A 21,414-nucleotide genomic window follows, 5' to 3' on the forward strand; every position below is an offset into this window, starting at 1 on the left:
GGTCTGCTTTGTAATTCAAATGTAGATACAAATGTCACGGTTTTTTTGTAGATATAAAGGTGTTCTCTGTTTTCAAAGGATAGGTACTTAATTGGCTTTATGATTTGGTTTTGATTTTGTATCGTTGTGTTATTAAGTTTGTGCTTTTTGTGTTTTTAACGTATCGTGAACTTATTTTTGAAACAAATGCTGACAAAGGCAAACATGGCACACATCTGTTTATACCAGCGCTGGATTGTGCATTTTTTTAAGTAAAATCTACTGTGCACTTTTGGGAGTATAATACTGTAGGTTCGATATAAAGTGGCAAAAATATAAAGGGGGAAAATACCCCAGACTGTGTGTAAAGGCCTCGTTGAGACTGTTGTTCTCTTGTTAAATATGGCGTACTGTGCACGAAATGTTACAGAAACACAATCTGATATTTTAATAATTTATAATAATAATAATAATAATTTCTTACACTTATATAGCGCTTTTCTGGACACTCCACTCAAAGCGCTTTACAGGTAATGGGGTCTCCCCTCTACCACCACCAAGTGCTCTCGGATCCAAATATTAAGTTCTAATTTTTTTAAAGGTGATATCTTCTCTTCCTCTAGTGGAAATCACATGATGTGAGCAATTTTTTTTTGTTTTTTTTTCACGTTGTGATCCAAAGAGCCTGAGACGCACAGTCTGACAGTAACCGAACCAGAATGGATTCTGTTGGGAGTCGGACTGAGCTCATTCTCACTCCCTGTGCTGAAAAGAGAATCGGCTCTTCCCCGAGCACCATCTACAGCTGCTGGATGGTACTCTGCGTCCTGCTGCTCCAGCAAATATTTTGACGAAAGACAGATCACTTGTGCGCTTTTAACTTTCTCGCAGCTACAGACGATACCGAAGCTGGCGATATGAAGGCAACCGCTGGTACACCTTCTCTAACTTTCACAATCGCGATAAACATTTTTTTTTTTAAAAAGACCTTTGAAGAACTAGATATAGAAATATATAACTAGATAAAAACATTAGCTTTATCGGTTTTTACATTAATCGATTTTGAATGTAATTTGATCTTTTTACATTGCATTTTACATTGAAAAAAAAAACGTGCATACCTAATCCACCAACGGACAGAGCAATATTTTACGTTGCCTTCCAGAGCTTCCAGCGTGTGATGGATTTGGATGGGCGTCTGTATGATACCACTACAGCACTGGCGCAGGTGCAAAATCGACTTTCACAGGACTTTTTCAGTGTCTTCTCCTCTCTCAAATGGACCGAAGCACAGGAGCCAATATTAGAGAAAACGACAGGTGTTTAAACAGAGTATGTCCCAATGTCTGCGACAACGTTTTGTCATTTTGTATAAACGCAAACGGTTCATCATTTAAAAGCCAACATCATTCTTTTTCTCACTGGCGCAAATACGCTACCACACATGCGAGCTGTTGTGTGATAGAAAATTCATATGTGCGTAGGAAGGCAGAATAAAATCCAGAACTGTATTGGTGATATCGATAAACAGGGCTCATGTTCACAATAAAACTTTATTGTATAAAACGTAAAAATTCGTAAATATTTGTTTTAATCATGCAAAGTGTCTGTTAAACCATTCATGAAGGATTCTTAGACAAAAAAACACACCGTTATATGAGAAAATATATTTACTATATGTGCATTTAACTTACTTTTTAACAATTTTAGTTTCAAGGTCAATGAAAATTGTTTCCCTGCTTTTTTGTCATAAATACACAAGCTTGTTATGTCTTGTGTCAGAAATAAACTGCATGAAATTTGCTAAAGCAACAAAACGTAAGTGTGACAAAGAAGACAAACATTTGCGTTTATAGTGCAATGTTATCTCGAGCCTTTAAAATTACTTTAAATGCAATTTGTTTTTCTCTGTAGCTCTAAGGCTTTGTCATTTAGGTGTGCTGTTTTTTTTTACATGTTGTAAAAAAGTCGCTAAATCATACGAAACATAAAAACTCCAATTGTAAACAATTGACCATTCATATTCCTGAATTTTAAACCTATGGAGTATTTATACCTTGTCTTTGTATTTGTGCATATTACAGAGCTCCTTTTCAAAAGCTGTCAGTATAGATTAGTGCTTAGGTTTCCTGTTTTTTTATCCAGGTGGTCCAGATAAGACTCTTGGTATAGGAGCGCGTCTGTGTTGCCTTCTGGATTTCAAATGAGCAGCTCAGTGCAGAAAAGAACCCTGTAGATTAGCATGTACATTTGCATGGACAGTAGATTTTTCAGAAAGTGTAATTGGATTATAGCACGTGCCCCTGACGATGTTGTTGATACGTCATATGTGCTCTTTTTTGTATTATATGTATTTTTGTTGTTCAAATAAGAAATATTTTAAAAAAACTTTCAGGATGGTTGCTGCTGTAAAAATAAAATGACATCAAGGGCGCTGTATGCAGAGGTCTGAAACCTGCTCCACAGAAGAACTTTATCCAGAGGTGTTAAAGAAAATTGATTTATTTTCCTGACTGCAATGTATGGTGAAGCATAAAATCTAGCTGCATAAATCTCTATTACGTGTCATTTATGAAGGCGTTTCAAATAGCAGCCAGTGAAGGATTAACGCTTTTGGAGCATGTATTATGTTCTAAATACTCTTATTTAAATAAGCTTAAATTCGCATACTGTTATTTAGACATTGCAAACCAGTCTGACCTCATACAACATTCTGTGCCCGCTGAGTAGATCTTAAAGCAGCTTCAGCCAGAGTAGCAGTAATGGCAACACAGTGCTTGGAGTTCAGCTTTTCTTATTTCTTCTGCAGAACCACTGGTATCGGAATATACTGATCCGCATAAGAAGCGCTACCTGTTTCAGATAGTTTTTATTGAGCGCTGCTCTAAACTTTACATTTGCTCAGGCTTGTTTTCCCCATGAAAAAAGAGATTTCCTTAATTACATTTAACTTTTTTTTCCCTTATCATCAAGTAGAAATAAATAAAACATATCGTTCCATTTAAGAGCCACATGCAGGATGGCTGGTGGTCCAAGGCGTTGCGTTCAGGTTGTAGTTTCCCCTAGAGATGTTTGTTCAAATCCCACTTCTGACAAAGAAGTTAGAGTAGAAACGATAACATCCCTAAGTAGAAAACATCTCACATTTCATGTGTTTAATGTTAAGTGTCTTAGTGGTTGCCTCGGTGGTTGATGGCTCTTCTCTCTTGCAGGGTGATGGCAAACTTCTTGAGAAAGGGAGTCTCCTATGTAAGGCTGCTCTTCGTCAAGAGCGGAGACAAAAGGAACAGACTTCAAACCGACATTAATTACTGAGAGCAGGCGAAAATGTCTTTGGAAAAGAGGAAATGACTGCTGACCGTAAACAGAGCACCGGACAAGCGCTCCTCGTTAGTATAGTGCTGAGTACCCCTGCTTGTTGCGTGGGAGACCAGGGTATGTTTCTGTGACAGGGCACAGTGTCCACGTGGGTTCAATCCCCACTCTTGGTAGTGTTGTAATAAGTTTTAAGTGACAGAACACTTTGATGATTTGCACTCTATTTAAATATGAATTTACTAAATTTCAGTTCAGTTCTCTTCACTCCCACTCCCTGGCATAACTGAATTCTCACTATCGCATACTGAAGGCTTTACATGCATTAGCTGTGATACAGCTCCCCAATAAAGACGGAATCAAACAGTTTGTTCTGTTTCTCATGGTGATCCTCTTCTCGATCCAAATGAAATGTTTAATATGATGCCTCAAGAAAAAAAAAGGAGTGAATTTCCGCCTGTAATGATTGATGCCCCATCAAACATTTTGTAACATCCCCGGAAGTTTATAAAGTAGAATCCTGGTTTGTGGCTTAAATTCAAGGTAACCAAGACTAAGGAAACAAGTTGGAAACTTGATGTCGAACTGGAATTTAATCACCCAGAATATTTCACTACTTTGGGTAGTATGTGCCAGAGTGGAGTTCTTTAGATCCGTTTGACAGCTCAGTTGGTAGAGCGGAAAACTGTAGTGGGAACAGTAAGGAATCCTTAAGTCGCTGTTTTGACTCCAGCTGGAAGGAAGGTGCTTTTTGTGAACTTTAATCAAAGAGTTAAAATAGCGAATCTTTTTCACTCAGACGTTGATCAAAAGCTCAATAAACGATGAAGCAGAGGCTCTTGTTCCGAATTCAGCTAACATCTGATTGTCTTGTTTAGGCCAAGATCTGATCTTTGAATTAAGGGACTACTCTGTCTGATTTGTAATTCATAAGTTGATACAAATGTCACTGTTTTCAAAGGATAGGTACTTAATTGGCTTTATGATTTGGTATTGATTTTGTATCGTTATATTATTAAGTTTGTGCTTTCTGTGTTTTCCATCGTATTGTGAACTACTTTTTTAAACAAATGCTTACAAAGGCAAACACAGCACACATCTGTTTATACCAGCGGTGAATTGTACATTTTTATTAAGTACAATCTACTGTATTTTTAGAAAAAAATGGCGTACTGTGCACGATATGTTGCAGAAACACAACCTGATATTTTCATAATAATTATTTTAATCATTTGACAAGTATGAGGTCTAGGATCCAAATCTTCAGTTCTGATTTTTTTTAAAGTGATATCTTCTCTTCCTCTCTTGGAAATCACAAGATGTGAGCAAATGTTTTTTGTTCTTTTTTTTTCACGTTGCGATCCAAAGAGCCTCAGACACACAGTCTGACAGAAACCAAACCAGAATGGATTCTGCTGGAGGCCGGACTGAGCTCATTCTCACTCCCTGTGCTGAAAACAGAATTATCTCTTCTCCGAACATCGTCTACAGCTGCTAGATATTGCTCTGCGTCCTACTGCTCCAGCAATTCCTTTGACCAAAGACAGATCACTTGTGTGCTTTTAACCTTCTTGTAGCTACAGGCTCTTTGATGGCTCATGCTGATCGTCCTCTGGATCCAAAAGAAAATTTTAAAGCTGATGCATTTTCGATTGTAATTTGCATCTAGCTACAACGTCCCTGGAAAAAATATTTTATTAGTTGTGTGCAATCGGTATCTTTTACTTTACGTATGGTAGTGGCAATAGTTTGAAAAATGTTTTCTAAAGAAGATTGTATTGCCAGGACCTGCCTTTAGCGCTCAGTAGCGATTACACTGTTGATATAGATGGAGAAGAAATGTAAGATGAATTGATGATCTAAGTTAAAATAGCCCTATCACGCCTCCTGTAACAGTGTTTGTATTCATAGCAAGTAATATTCTTTTTCAAACCCGAACGTTGCTTTTGCATTAAGTGTTACATAACAATTACCGGTTTCGGTAGCTTCTGAAGAGCGCACTTTTCCAAACTGAAGCCTATAAGAACATTATTCAAGATGCACCATGGCCCAGAATCGTGCATCGGGACAAGGATTAACATCAATTGAAAGAACTCGCAAATAAAAGATTTGACCTAAAAATTAAATGAGTAGGCAAGTATTAAAACAACACCATAACTTCTTGACTTCCAAACTCTTTCCTGGTTCAGGCCATGTAAAATGACATCATCAGTGGAGTCATGCCGAGGTTGTGAGTTTAAGCCTCACCTGGAGCAGCCTGGTTTTCTGTCTTGACAGGTAAACAGTGTTTTGTGTTATTTGCTAAATGGAGAGAGGATTCTGTGTTAATTGTGCTCCTCCTGGAAGAGGTCAAGATGAGATGTTCACGAGGCTGGTGGTAAATATCCTATCCAGGAATATTTTTTGTTCTTTATCGGTGAATATCGAGTATCGGGGCTGTATAAAGGGGCTGTAGGGGGTCAGATCTATAGATGTAGTAAACACATCAGTGGAGACGGTGTGTCCGCTCTCTGTGAGAGAGACGGGCGGAAGGAATAATCTGTGGTCTGGGAAGAAGAGACCCTCTTTTGAACAGCGGCGCTCCTCACGGAAGAGAATGAAAAAAATATTTTTCAGGGACGCTTATTTTTCTCTTTGGGGGAATTAATGTGTGACCTTGTGGCGCAATGGTAGCATGTCTAACTTCAGATCAGAAAGTTGTGAGTTCAAGTCATGTTGAGGTCAGCTGATGTGTTTGCAGGTGCTGCTGGTGCCGAACCCGGAAATTACACCACGCGGTTGGGTTTTATCTGTACACCACTTAGGTAATCTGAACAAAATAACAGAGCAGTACAGAACACGCAATAAGGAGCTTATGCAGCGAATAATCTTGAACACGACGAGAGAAAACTGCCCATCTGCGTAACATCATGTCCGACTTTAGAGACAGTAACATCAGAGAATGGAAGTTTCAGACCATGTTTTTGTTACAGGTTCAAGCAAACCTGAAAGTTAGGGAGTGTTTGGTCACTTTTGTATGAAAACGTGTCTGAAGCCTGTAATTATAATTCGCCCTTTTTTAATTGTGGTTGAAATCCACTCCTATGTACCAAGACCTTACAGTATATTCATGTTTACTTAAATGACTAACGCTATTGGACATTACTTGGTGTCTTTTTTTGTAATGATTTGCTATTTCATGCAGGAAAGAAAGGAACCCAGACCCAACGTTTGCTTTCAGGTGCAGTTCATTTACATACCGGACATCTATTTCTGAGGAGCCTGATTTAAATCACACAACCCCGGAAGAAGTCGAATCGATAATCTTGTAAACCGAAATAAGACGCGTTATCCATTAAACCACTAGCCCGTCACGTAAATGAATTGCACCATGGTGAGTTCAGTGCCGCTACTAGTAATACCCCACCCCCATCTTAAATTTCTAAGTGAGAAACGTGTTTTCTACATTTTTGTCAGTTTTAAAACTAGGAGTATACGGCACTCTGCACAGTGTACAAAGTAAATTATTTTCGCAGTAATTAATTTATTTACACGTGTATACTAAATATAGTAATAAATATAATAAATTAATTAATTACTGCGAAAATAATTTACTTCGTACACTGTGCAGAGTGCCGTATACTCCTAGTTTCGGCACACACGATATATACAGTAAAAAGCCTCAGGCACTGTGTTAGATGTGTTTTCAACATTATATATGCGTTTATTAATGTCGTCGATTTTACAGTTGCAATTCGACATTGATTATATGTCGCGGCGACGTATATATACGTATAGCCGTATTTCGCCATGAATATACGTATATTCGACGATATATATATATACGTATATTCGACGAATCACTGCCCACTGGGAATAGGTTTATTCCATGCTGAAAAGAGAAGAGAGAAAACATAGCTGTGAAACCTTCTTCAGGTTTGTTTTCTCTCTTCTCTTTTCAGCGTGGAATAAACCTACAGTATTACTTGTTCCTTTGCAGATACGAATGCTGACGTAGCTACCCACCTGAATATATTAAACGCTTTATCTATATGATTAACATAATGTTCTCCTGAATAACTACTCGAAAGAAGCCGTAGCTCAGGTGTTAGAGAGATTTGAAATCGGATCGGTGGATTTAGAGTCCAGACTGCGAACCGACAGCTGACACAGGTCTTTTATAGAACAGTTTTGATTTTCTCTACTTTGTCCCCGTGACGTCATTGTCCTGCTCGCAGCCGAGCCCGACACACGATACTGTCTGGTTTCTGTCACTGGGCGGGTCTGTGTTGGTTCTAATGCCCCAGTATTATGACGGGGACACTAAACTGTAAACAGGTGCCGTCCTTCGGCTGAGACGTAAAACCGAGGTCCTGACTCTGTGGTCATTAAAAATCCCAGGTCGTCTCTTGAAAGAGTAGGGGTGTAACCCCGGCATCCTGGCCAAATTTCCCATTGACCCTTACCAGTCATGGCCTCCTAATAATCCCCATCTCTGAACTGACTTCATCCCTCTGCTCTCCTCCCCACTAATAGCTGATGTGTGGTGAGCGTTCTGGCGCACTATGGCTGCAGTTGCATCATCCAGGTGGGGCTACACATTGGTGGTGGTGGACGGGAGTCCCCATTACCTGTAAAGGGCTTTGAGTGGAGTGTCCAGAAAAGCGCTATATAAGTTTAAACAATAATAATTATAATTATTATTATTATTATGTAAAATGCAATAAAAATATCATGTTTGAATAATGTAAAAACTGATAAAGCTAATGCTTTTTTCAGGGCTATATCTACTTTTTAAAAAAAAGAGAAGTCTGTCGCGATTGTGAAATTTGGAGAACATGCACCAGCGGGTGCCTTCACATCTCCAGCTTCAGTCTCGCCTGTAGCTGCAAGAAGGTTAAAAGCGCACAAGTGATTTGTCTTTGGTCAAAGGAATTGCTGGAGCAGTAGGACACAGAACAGTATCTAGCAGCTGTAGACGATGTTCGGAGAAGAGATAATTCTGTTTTCAGCACAGGGAGTGAGAATGAGCTCAGTCCGGCTCCCAGCAGAATCCATCCTGGTTTGGTTACTGTTAGACTGTGCATCTGAGGCTCTTTGGATCGCAACGTGAAAAAAAAAACAATTGTTCACATCGTGTGACTTCAACGAGAGGAAGGGAAGATATCATTTTTAAAAATATCAGGACTGAAGATTTGGATCCGGGACCTCATACTTATCAAATTATTAAAATAATAGTTATTAAAATATCAGATTGTGTTTCTGCAACATTTTGTGCACAGTACGCCATCTTTATCTAAAAATAAAACAACAGTCACAACGAAGCCTTTACACGCAGTCTGGGGTATTTTTCCCTTTTATATTTTTGCCACTTTATATCGAACCTGTTATACTCCCAAAAGTGCACAGTAGATTGTACTTAATAAAAATGTACAATTCACCGCTGGTATAAACAGATGTGTGCCGTGTCTGCCTTTGTAAGCATTTGTTTAAAAAAGTAGTTCACAATACGATAAAAACACATAAAGCACAAACTTAATAATACAACAATACAAAATCAATACCAAATCATAAAGCCAATTAAGTAGCTATCCTTTGAAAACAGAGAACACCTTTATATCTACAAAAAACTTGACATTTGTATGTATTTTTTAATTAAAAAGCAGACAGTGTAGTCCCTTAATTCAAAGATCAGATCTTGACCAAAACAAGACAATCAGACGTGAGGTGAATTCAGAACAGGAGCCTCTGCTTCGTCGTTTATTGAGCTTTTGTTCAACGCATGAATGAAACAGATTCACTATTTTAACTCTTTGATTAAACAAAGTACACAAAAGGTGCCATCCTTTGAGCCAGAATTGAACCAGCAACCTAAGGATTCCCTGCTATTACCCACTACAGTCCTCCACTTTACTAACTGATCTATCAAAGGGATGTCAGGATGTCAGGAGCTGCTCTCTGTCACATACTGCCCAATGTAGTGAAATGTTCTGGGTGATTTAAATCCCAGATTGACATAGTTTCCAACTCGTTTCCTTTTTTTTAATTTGAATTTAAGCCGCGAACCAGCATTCTCTGTATAAACTTGCAGGGATATTAAATGTTTGATGGGGTATCAATTATTCAGAAATTGACTCCTTTTTTTTCTTGGGGGATCATATTAAACATTTCATTTGGATCTACAAGAGGATCACCATGAGGAACAAAACTAAGTTTCATTCTGTGTTTATTAGAATCTGTATCACAGCTAATGCATGTAAAGCCTTTAGTATGCGACAGTGAGAGTTCAGTTATGCCGGAGAACTGAAATTTAGTAAATCCATATTTAAATAGATTGCAAATCTTCAAAGTGTTTTGTCACTGCAAATATTATTACAGGGGTTTACCAGCTGCCGCACGTGCTTGTTTTGGGATTATTTCCAATAAGTATCCCATTAGTAGTTGTGTGTCCTTACTGGTATCTTTTAAACATTCGATTATATACAAACGGGACAGAGACAAAGTAATAATCCCATTTTAAGGTGTCTTGCATTTTAATTTACTGAACAGATAAATTGAAATGCTCTGATTCAGAGCCCCTGCAGTTCGTGCTAATTAGAACCACAACAATGCTCCTGAGTCCTGGGCACTACACTGAGCACACGTTCAGCTGGGCTCTGACTTTGTTAAGCACGACTTCTTGTTGCAGTTGAGCTCAGAGCTAGATATGATCTCCATATTCTACCGCAATAAGTAGTCTGAAACTTAGTAAATAGTACACAGTTTTTAACTGAAGTCAGGTTGTTAAAAAATTAAACCAGCACCCTGTCACCGAAACTTACCCCGGTCTTCCGCGCGACAAGCGGGGGTACTCAACACTGTACTAACAAGGAGCGGTTGTCCGCAGTTGAGCGTGAGCTCTGATTACTGTCAGCAGACATTTCTTCATTTCCAATGACGTTTTCTTCTGCTCTCAGCTTTTTACCGGTCATAAATGCTCAAGAAGTAATTCATTTGAGTTTGAAGTCTCTGTTACCTTCGGTCCTGATAAAGAAAAGCCGTGCGTTGGAGACTCCCTCTCTGAAGAAGTTTGCCGTCACCCTGCAAGAAAAGAGAGCCATCATTCACCGAAACAGCCACTAAGACAAATAACATTAAACACGTGAAATGCGAGATGTTGTGGAAATGTTTTCTACTTAGAGATTCTGTCGTTTCTACTCCAACGAGAGAGGCTCTTTGTCGGAAGTACGATTTGAACAAACGTCTCCAGGGGAAACTGCGACCTCAATGCAACGCCTTAGACCACCAGGCATCCTGTCTGTGGCTCTTATATTGCATTATATGTTTTATTTATTTCTACTTGTTGATAGGAAAAAAAGTGAAATCGTGTAATTTGGGAAATGTATTTTTTTCATGGGGAAAACTAGCCTGAGCAAATGTAAAGTTAAGAGCAGCGCTCAATAAAAACCATCAAAGCCGAAAGCGCTTCTTATGCGGATCAGTATATTCCGATGCCGGTGGTTCTGCAGAAGAAATAAGAAAAGCCGAACTCAAAGCACTGTGTTGCCATTACGGGTACTTTGGCTGCAGCTGCTTTAAGATCTACTCAGCGGGCACAGAAAGTTGTATGAGGTCAGACAGGTTTGCGCTGTCTAAATAACAGTGTGCGAGTTTAAACTTATTTAAATAAGATTATTTACAATGTAATACATGCTCCAAAAGCGTTAATACTGCACTGGCTGCTATTTGAAACGCCTTTAGAAATGACGCGTAATAGAGATTGATGCAGCTGGCTTTTATGCTTCACAATACATTGCAATCAGGAAAATAAACCAATTAGAAATATGCAATACAACGTCTTTGAGTTCGGCTATTTTTATTTCTTCTGCAGAACAACTGGTATGGGAATGTACTGATCTGCATAATTCGCGCTTTCGGTTTCTGATCGTTTTTATTGAGCGCTGCTCTGAACTTTACATATGCTTGTGCTAGTTTTCCACATGAAAAAAAAGAGATTTCCCTAATTACACGATTTCACTTTTTTTCTTATCAACGAGTAGAAATAAATAAATTACATATAATTCAATATAAAAGCCACAGGCGAGTTGGCTGGGGGTCTAAGGCGTTGCGTTCAGGTCACAGTTTCCCCTCGGGTTTTTTGTTCGAATCCCACTTCTGAAAAAAAGGTTTTCTCGTTTTTCTCTGTGAAAAGACAATCAAGTTCTTAACAAATTTCATATATTAGACTTCCGCAATACGTTCTGGCTTTAACAGGAAACTGTGCGCTTCCACAGAAAGAGTAACAAGAGGAGACGTTTCCATGTTACTTGTAGACTTAGATAAAGGAACGTGGCGGTGAATGAGAGAGGCACAGACGGGATTCGGACCCGCGATCTTCGGTTTACGAGACCGACGCCTTACCACTTGGCCACCGTGCCGTCGCTGGGAGCTGGGTCAGCTTACTATATGTTGAATCAACCCTAGTAATTTTACTGTTGTAATAGAGGAACAAGAGGCGCAGTCGGTAGAGCTTGCGACCCTTAAGTTCAAAATCGTTGATTCATGGGTTGTTTGTGTCCTTTCTGATCCCTCTAATCTTTTAGTAGGACAGTGCAAGCAGGACGTGATAGGGTACAGTGTCTCCCAATGTCATATGAGCTTTGTGTAATTTAGCTTTCTTAACGCTATGGGGCTCGATTCAAATATCGCTGTGAAAGGTTTTTTCTAGATTGAGGGTGATCTGCTCCCGAGTAATTATAAACACCTGAGCGTTTACTGTTTACTGTTGTGTTACTGTGATAAAGGAACACCGCACTTTATCAAAATACTGCTGCTTCCTAATTTTACATAATGGTATTTAGACCGGGGAGAGTGACTGCATTCCAAGAGGCTAAAAGTTGATTTCACAAAGCCCCCATTTAATAAAATACATTAGAAACCGCAAGGAAAACAGTATGTTTTAATAAGTCTTCTCCTGGTTTTATATTATTATAGTCTTTCACATTTGAATGCATACCTTACCGAAAATCTTACCTAGATTACAGGCAACACAAACAGTTCTTAATGCACAAAGTCTATTTATAGTTGACTTTCTGCTAATCACATCTAATAGTTCATGAATCTTCCTGCCCATCATGTGTCTGCTAAGCAGTTTCTCCATTTTCCTCCTCCTGTCATTGTCAGCAAGCACATCAAGATGGGAAAATGTAACAGGGAAAAAGAGTAGCTGGTAGGAGTGGGATTTGAACCAAAACCTCGATCTAGAGACAAGAATACCCATGAGAGCTAGAAAAACAGAAGTCCTTAATCAGGGTGCGTTAGAACACTCAACCATCCTGACAAGCAACTGGTAGGAGTGGGATTTGAACCCACACCTCGATCTGGAGACAAGAATACCCGTGAGAGCTAGAAAAACACAAGCCTTTGATCATGGTGCTTTGGTGGTGGTGGAGGGGAGTCCCCATTACCTGTAAAGCGCTTTGAATGGTGCTTTAGAACACTCAACCATCCTGACAAGTGATGGATGAATGGAGGTGTATTGAATACACCAGTAGTTCACCAACCTGAGTTGCTTTGCTGGAGAAGTGCCATGTTACATGTTGTAAACGTCAAACGTACAAACGTGTTGTACTTTCCAACCTTTGAGTAATATTTTCCAGTGCTAGGGCGCAGTTGTCTTCACAATCTGGATTATCTCAAAAGCAATGATGTCTGTGTAAAACAGATTTTATTTTCGGGAACCGACGTTGTATTGCATATTTCTAATTGATTTGTTTTCATTATTGTAATGTATAGTGGAGCATAAAAAAACATCTGCAAAAATCTCTATTACGCGTCTTTGGCATTTCAAATAGTAGCGAGAGCGAGGATCAAACCCCCCTCTTGGCGATAGTTGCCTCACGCTCTGAACAACCAAGTCCTGCTTATTCCCGCTGTGGGTCGTGGATGGTGTGTTTTGGTATTTACTCGAAATTACGGAGGATACATGGGACTGCATTTACCTGATAACATACCATGATCTCTAGTACCTAATGAGCTTTGATAATTCAGCTTGCTTATCGCTTTGGGCTCAATTCAAAAGTTGCAGTGAAAGCAGGAGCTGAGCAGGATTCTGTTTAAATGGAGCCAGATCTGTTCACAAGCGGGGAAACACTTCAGCGTTTACTAATTGAAGACCACAATCCGCTAAAACACCCCTGTTTCTTAGACTAAAAGAAGCTAAAAGCATTTTTGAACATGGGTTATATTGTAAATACTGTTATTAAAAAGCTTATTCGCATACTGTCGGTTATTTAGACGGTGCAAAACAGGCTGCCCTTCTAAAACTTTCTGTGCCCGTTTTGACCAAGGAGAAAGTATTTTCTGATGGAGCGCTATGCGAAAAGATTTAATTAGCTTTACCCCTGCCAATGATTCAGCATGAAGAAGTAAAAGTTTCAAAGGGAAAAGCAGCTCGCTAACACAGCCAATATTAAATGTACTTGCCGGCACACTATCACGTGCATTGGCTCAGAAGTGATCTCGGCAATGTTCCCAAAGTAAAGCTGAAAGTGCCAAAGAGCATTTCTGTTGAGAAAACTGCCTTGATGTTAAGCTTAGAAAGCCTGTCTTTTAGATGTTCTATCTCTAAACACCTTGTGCAGCCTCCCAACAGACTAACAAATATTTTTTTTGAGAAATGGGCACACACCCGGAAGACAATAACGTTTATCTACATTCGAGTATGTGAATAACAATTTAACAGAAAAAAGTTTGTAAATGAGATTTTGCAAAAATTCAATAAATCGTCTATAAACAGTAAGAAATTATTAAGAAAGTAAGATATTGTTTTATTTTATAAACTTTAAGACAATGAAGAGAGTTTACAGGTCCTCCTTCGCTTTTGCTCTTTCAACTTAAGCGTTCAGGATCCAAGCCCATGTGCGGATGGTTGTATTTCTTAAAGTAACTTGTAATCATCAAAAGTTGTTGTGTAGTCCTTCAGTTCTTTCTCGAGTTGTACCATGGATATTTTATACGATCAATACTTTTCATGATCATTTGCATTTTCCGTTTCAAACGGAAAAAGTTCAAAGTGTCCTTATAACTGTGCTCCACATCTACACGAGAGCGCTTGTAAGAGTACAGGACATGCAATGAGGAGTTTGTGCAGCTTTCAGCTTAGTGCGGAGTCCAGAGGAAGGACTCACTCGCTGAATGATCTCTCAAGAAATTCAAAGGGTGTTTTCTGCAAAAGCCATGACAAGTGTGAAGAACAGAACGAAATGTTTTGGAGTTACATTTAAAACAGGAGAGAACACTGTAGCACTTCGAGTGTCTAAATTTAATTGTGTAAACCTAGCTGTCTATAAACACAGACAAGGAGTTCTCACACAACAGAAGATTGCGATGTGAGCACAGTAATATGAAACACTTGGAGATGCCAGGGATTGAACACAGGACCTCATACATGCAAAGCATGCACTCTACCATTGAGCTACATCCCCAACAGAACAGCTTGTGGAACTGACTTAGAGATGTGCAGATGCTCACTGACCACAATCCACCACTCACGAAGAATGTCTGCAGTTTCCCACTTTCGCGTTTCCTCTAATACAGAGTAAATTCATGGGAATGAAGAAATAAGGAAGGAAAAATAGTCACATCTAAGCTTCCAGAGACGTATATAATATATATAATATACGTCTATTAAACGCATACCTTAGACGTCTAAATGTGGTCCGCAATTCGTCTAGAATGAAATTCTAATATATGTCTATTGTTATACGTCTATGATAAGGTGTTCATTATACATAAATGGTTGGAGTTCTATTATACGGATAAATTTAGAGCACTATTATACATATATGATTGGAGTTCAGGATAACTTTAGAGGACTATTATACGTATATGGTTAGAGGTCTATTATACGGATAACTTTAGAGGTCTATTATACGTATATGGTTAGAAGTCTATTATACGGATAATTTTAGAGGACTATTATACGTATATGGGTAGAGGCCTATTATACAATACAGATTTTAAAATGTACAACTTCTATATTTCCAAGAAAAAAAATATTACAATGAAAGTTAAGACGATTTTTGTCCACCATTTGCAAACCCTGTCTAATTGTCCTAACAGTTAGAACCAGAAACCTATTATTTTCAGTGTCCAGATCTCCTGGCCCCCTGCCTTGCATATGCATTCTTCAAGTAACACATTGTGTGTTCCTTTATTTCTTTAAAGGTAGGGTGGGATTTCAGCACCGCAGCTAGGAGAAAATTATATAATATTACTACCCAAATAAATGATGATTAATATCTTCTTTAGTATAATCTCAAAAATGAACCATTAAGGTTAACTAAGCTCAAAGCTATAATAAACGTATAAAATTTGGCTTGCATCATAGCAGTTGAGCAATAAAGTCTGTCCTAATTAAAGAGTACCCAAAGTTTGAAAGTACAACATAGAATAAGAATAATTAGAGAAACGGCAAAACGATTTTGTGTCATCTTCCCCTTCACACTATTTTTATGTGCCATTTTTTGCTTATTAACGTACTATTTTAATCAAAATAATATTAAGTAAGATCTGTATGTATTCAGATAGTATTATTATTATTATTTATACTTACTCGTCAAAAGAGGATTGCTGAGATATTTGCGGATTTCTTCTACGATTGAAAAACGTGTCCAAAATGGTGACCAACGAATACTAGCAATGCATTGTGGTATATAACCGGAAAATATACCACAACGTATGCGTTTATTAATGTTGTCGATATTATGGTTGAAATTTAACATTGATAATACATCGCAGCTATGTGCCCCCTACTATGAGCTGATGTGCAATTTTAACGCATGCAGTTAGTAAGGAAACGGTCACTGTTGTAAGGTATTATATATAATGACATTATGGAATAGGATGGGGACAGGCCTGGTGTCACGGGGGGAGGGAGGAGTGTCGCCCCTTCAGTTTTGGGCAAAAGGATTTACTTAACTTGTAATAAAAAAATAGTTGTACTTTGTCAATGGCCAAACATTAATTTATTTACACCTGTAAAATAAATATAGTACATATAGTAATAAATATAGAAAATACAGTAATAAATATAGTAAATTAATTCATTACTACGTAAATAATTTACTTCGTACACTGTGCAGATGGCTGTATACTCCTAGTTGCAGCACCCACGATATATACAGTAAAAAGCCTCAGGCACTGTGTTAGATGTGTTTTCGACGTTATATATGCGTTTATTAATGTTGTCGATTTTACGGTTGCAATTAGATGTTGATAATACGTCGCAGCGACGTATACACAGATGCAGCCATTCAAAATGGGTGGGGTATTTCGTGGTATACCCCGGTGGGCGTGTCACATTAAAACGCAGTATCATGCAGTATCACGCAGTGTATCGCGTCATTTGAGGTCATGCTGGAACCTCTCATGTACAGCATTTGAGCTTGGACAAAAGTTGGACAAAAGTACACAACCTACCTTTATCAGAAATATTTATGCATCAAAGCCTTTACCGAAGATATTACTAATAGTATTAATAATGAATGACTTTGGACAAGCTGTAAACTCAAAGTATTATGCTGGTCCACATTCTTTCTAACCGTCATTTTAAACGAAAATACTTTTAGTTTTTTCTTTGACAAACACCACAGCATTTCGTGGATAATTTCTTAAGCACATTTGTACAAGCACTTGGAATCTGTCCAAGCCCTACTTTGTCAGGCATTTTCTTTTACTGCAACGGACATAAAAACTCCCTTGCTTTTAACAGAGCGTTTCATAATTTCTAACTACGAAAATTATTTAAACTGCAACACTTATCATTCAACCAGGGCTCAAAATATCACAAGGATCCTCAAGAGCACATCAAAGACTGTATTAAAAGATACTTGTATCAGATACATGAGAATCCAAGCTTTTTTTCTCAACACTTTCTTTTCCGTATACCAGATATTATGGAACTACTTCAGAAGGCTGTCAGCCAGTCAGATTCCAGGAATCAGTACTTTAAAGAAAATTCGATTTCTCCCTAAACATTTTAAGCATCGAAGTCTTTAACTAACATGTGAAATAGTGGCAGTTTTAAGCTTTTCTGCTAATATAATATGGAATTGCGTATCTAAAGAAATTAATAACGATATGATTATATTTGTGTACTGCGACAGGGCTGTGTAGGGCTGTTTCGCCTCACAATCAGACAAATGCAACATAAATTGGGCTGTGTAGTCTTCTAAGTATCTTAATAAACTTTCAGCATAGCTTTCTCCCCGTTTAGATTTATTTTTCTTGGGATCTTGGGATCAAACGTGGAAAGATTAGATTGTAATCGTTTTTATTTTTTAAATACATTTTAGAAAAGTGTAATCTATACTAAAAAGCTGTACACCACCTGCTATAAAGATACATATTGTAATACTTTCGGTCTCAGATAGGACGGACACAAGGACTCAGACTTGCAGAGTTAAAGCAAGTTAAAGCCTTGATTTTATATATCACCTTTAAAAGTGGCATCAACAAGCAATACAGATTACAAAGTAAATACCCAACACTGATTGCACCCATCTGTCATGTTAATAAAGACCTTTAAATTGAATTTAGTTTTATTACTTGTTTTTCAGGAAGTTAAAAAAAAACACTTGAATTACTTATCCAGTCTCTCGAACTAAAATTATTTTTCAATCAATGCAACTAACATCGGGCAACGTGTTTTTTTTAATCCAACATTGACAGCCACATCTTAAATCTTGTCAGTCAGCTCTTTTTTCTCTATCTGAATTGTGGCGATTCAAACAACCTGGGATAACAAGTGGTCTCAAAGTCACCGAGCTCACAGAGCTTCAACAACAGATGACAATTTCCTTAGTCCTTCCTTAGTCTTCCTGAAATTGTCAGATTATGAGTGAACAAAAGCATTTTATTAAAAACACGTTTGTGTTTGTTTGGGAGCTATATTATGTATTTTTCATATGTAAGAAATAATGATGTGTTCCTGCTTACACATTGCACGACTTTAAAAGCTAGAAAAACAGGTTTCGATTCACATTATCTGGCGAGCCTTGTTTTGTCAAAGGAAAATTCTATTCTACTCTGAGAATGTAGGGGGAGGAAGAATGTCCCTTGTCTTTTTACTTACTCCAATACACCAATGCATTAGCATGTTAAAGCGATTTCATTGAGGAGCCTAGCTTTCTTAACTAGTAAGTACTGTACTTACTGGGTTTTGAAGGGGGGGAGGTGTCTTTTGCTGGAAATCTCGCCCCCTTCTACTTTGAAAATACCTGTGAAACAGGTTTAATTCGTCACAGCCAGCACTCCCGCAGAGAGGGGGGTTGTACTTGCAGTGCATCGGTATAGATGGGAAAGCCAGAGCCGAGTCAAGTCTAGCCATGTGTGAGTCTAGTCTCACAGAGCTTCAACAGCAGATGACAACTTGTGAGTTTGATTAAGAATGAATAAAAACATTTCATTAATAACGCGTTTGCGTTTGTCTGGGTGCTGAAAAAGTAAAAAACAATTACTTTTTGACAATGAAGAACTGTGTGTGTGTCTCTCTCTCTGCTGGCGTTTGTAATCGTTTTTATTTTTAAATACATTTTAGCAAAGTAATGTACCATAAAAGTATTGTGAGACATATTTGGGTTAACATGTTCAGTGTTCAGTGTGTGGTAATTTGTTTGGTGCAAGTGAAGTTTTATTTAAAATCTGACCCAGGGAAAAGTGTGGTGTGGACGGCTGAGGAGAGAATGCAGGCTCGCGCTGTGTCCGTTATTCTTTTTGTCTTTTTGAGCCAGTGAAAGCTCTGTTGTCCTTCACATGAATGCCTGAATCATTGTACGGAACCCAGGATTTTACAGTATTTTTTTCTATAAAATACCAATAACAGCAACATACAGTTTACATAATATGTTGATGTTCCAAAATTAATATAGTTTATGACCTTTATGACCTTTGTTATGCTCTTCGTTAATGTCTAAGCCGGAACACATCATTATATCTCATTTTGTATTTCTTTAAAAAAAAAATCGTTTGCCCAGCCTAACAGTAATGTTGTTATTGTTTTTATCCTGTAAAGCGCTTTGAGGAGCCACCTTTAAAGGCGCCATATACAATAAAGTTCATTATTATTACTATTGTTAATTTGCTGGACAGAGAGGTGAACATTATTACGCAGAAGACAAAGATAGCGATTTACGTTGCATTGTGCATTGTGCTGCTATAATACAGTTTTAAATAATTAAAAGTCTAAACACTATCAGCTTTATTTATGGGTTTTAAATAAAGGCGATTTAAACGCGATTTAAATCAATATAAATGTTTATATTGCAATGCATAGGTGACTATTCATTGTTATTAAAATGACTTAAATTCGATCATGTTGTGATATTTAGAAATATAAATTTGTTTGGTGCGAGTGAAGTTTTATTTAATCTCTGACCCAGGGAAATGTTTTATTTTTTCAAAGATGTGATATATAGTATATTCGACGAATCACTGCCCACTGGGTGTGCGGACCTTTTCTTATTTACCTTGTGCAATCGTGTTTCATAAAATGTAATTGTATTATAGCATGAACCCCTGGCGATTTTCTTGATACGTTATATGTGCTCTTGTTTGTATTGTATGTATTTTTGTTGTACAAATAAAAAGTAAAAAGCACAATTTTCCGGATGCAGCTGCTGTAAAAAAAATTACTCCAATACACCAATGAACAGACCCACTCACCTCTTAGTGTGCACAGTGCATGTCGCAGCGCTTCCTGCTTTCACTTCAATGCGCGTCCTGATGTACCCCGGTCTCCCGCGTGACAGGTGGGGATAATCACCACTATACTAACGAGGAAGACATCGCTCTCTCCGACCCCCGGCATCATATCCCGACCCACCATGCTGGAAGCCGACGCGTGCTGTGATTCCTTTATGGAGCAGAAATGAAAACCGAGGAGCCGAGAGATCATTTCAGCATTTCGCATGTGAATGGAAAACACAAACGACCAACTTGGAATGACTTGCTTTTGACGCTTTTCAAAGCATTCTTTGTGCATCAAACAGACCCACTCACCTCTTAATGTGGAGGGATCTGCACAGTGCATGTTTCCTGCTTTCACTTCAATGCACGTCCTGATATTGATTTTTTTTCGTGTGCCGTGCGGAGGCTCTGAAAGCGAGAGCAATGAAAAGGTGCACGGCGCTGTGAAAGAAACGGAGGTAAAGACGTCTCTATACATGGATGACGTCACCCTCCTCCTCTCTGACAATGCCTCAATTAGCAGAGCACTGCAGTGTTGTGATCAGTTCTCTTTGGCTTCCTCTGCAAAAATTAACAAATCTAAGAGTGAGATTTTTTATCAGAACTGGAGGGAGCCAAAAGAAGGACATGATCTCAGGCTGCAAGAGAAGAGAATTAAGGTCCTGGGGGTGTATTTTGGAGAAGAGATAGGAACAGTAAATTGGCAGAACAATTTGCCAATCTTAAACAAAAAACTGATGCAATGGAAGGACCGAGACCTCACCATGACAGGGAAGGTGCTGGTCATCAAAGCCGAGCTCTTGCCTGTCTTGAATTTTCTGGCTTCTACCTTCCCAATCCAACACCGTGTTGCGGCGGCGCTGAGGAGATTGATGTTTCAATTTCTATGGGGTGGGAAGCAGGAAAGACTCAGAAGGGAAATAATGTACAGGCCGCTACCCTCAGGGGGGAAGTCTGTCCCAGATATTGCTACGAAGCTACGAAGCAGAAAATCTGTGGGAAATAGAGAGCATAGGTCAATATCTCAAGAAACTGTGAAAAACGTTATCATGTTTAAGTAAAGAATGTGATTTGAACCAGAAAAAAAGAAATTGTTGCTATTTAACTGGTACCGTGTCAAAATGTAATGAGATGTGATCATATATACTGTTTTAAGTATGTATATTAATGTAAAGCTTTCTAATTTGTGATGTCCTGTATTTTTTTTGTGAAAAGAAAATAAAGTTCATAAAAATCGAAATCGGTTCACCCAGGGCGAGGCTCGGCCATTGCACTCCGGCTGTGCTGACCCCTGCGAATTCCCCAAATGTGGGAATCTCGACTGCATAATTTCTGGTAGTGGGGGACTGCGTTCGCGCTCTCCCCTGATGTGCTTGGTCCAATATCGGATACGGAAGAGTTACGACACCATGA

At 38.5% G+C, this 21,414-nt stretch overlaps 1 protein-coding gene and 3 non-coding genes across 3 annotated transcripts; 2 read left to right on the forward strand and 2 right to left on the reverse strand.

The window, feature by feature from the left end:
• LOC138242764 (zinc finger protein 271-like) overlaps positions 1-21,414 on the forward strand; it is a 1,399,044-nt gene that overhangs the window by 882,394 nt on the left and 495,236 nt on the right.
• trnat-cgu (transfer RNA threonine (anticodon CGU)) lies at positions 11,619-11,690 on the reverse strand. Its single transcript has one exon. It is a non-coding gene; the product is annotated as a tRNA-Thr (tRNA).
• trnaa-ugc (transfer RNA alanine (anticodon UGC)) lies at positions 14,667-14,738 on the reverse strand. The gene has a single exon. It is a non-coding gene; the product is annotated as a tRNA-Ala (tRNA).
• LOC138243555 (U1 spliceosomal RNA) lies at positions 21,198-21,368 on the forward strand. The gene has a single exon (XR_011192210.1). It is a non-coding gene; the product is annotated as a U1 spliceosomal RNA (small nuclear RNA).

This window comes from Lepisosteus oculatus, chromosome 14 (genome assembly GCF_040954835.1).
Source record: "Lepisosteus oculatus isolate fLepOcu1 chromosome 14, fLepOcu1.hap2, whole genome shotgun sequence".
NCBI classification, from domain to species: domain Eukaryota; kingdom Metazoa; phylum Chordata; class Actinopteri; order Semionotiformes; family Lepisosteidae; genus Lepisosteus; species Lepisosteus oculatus.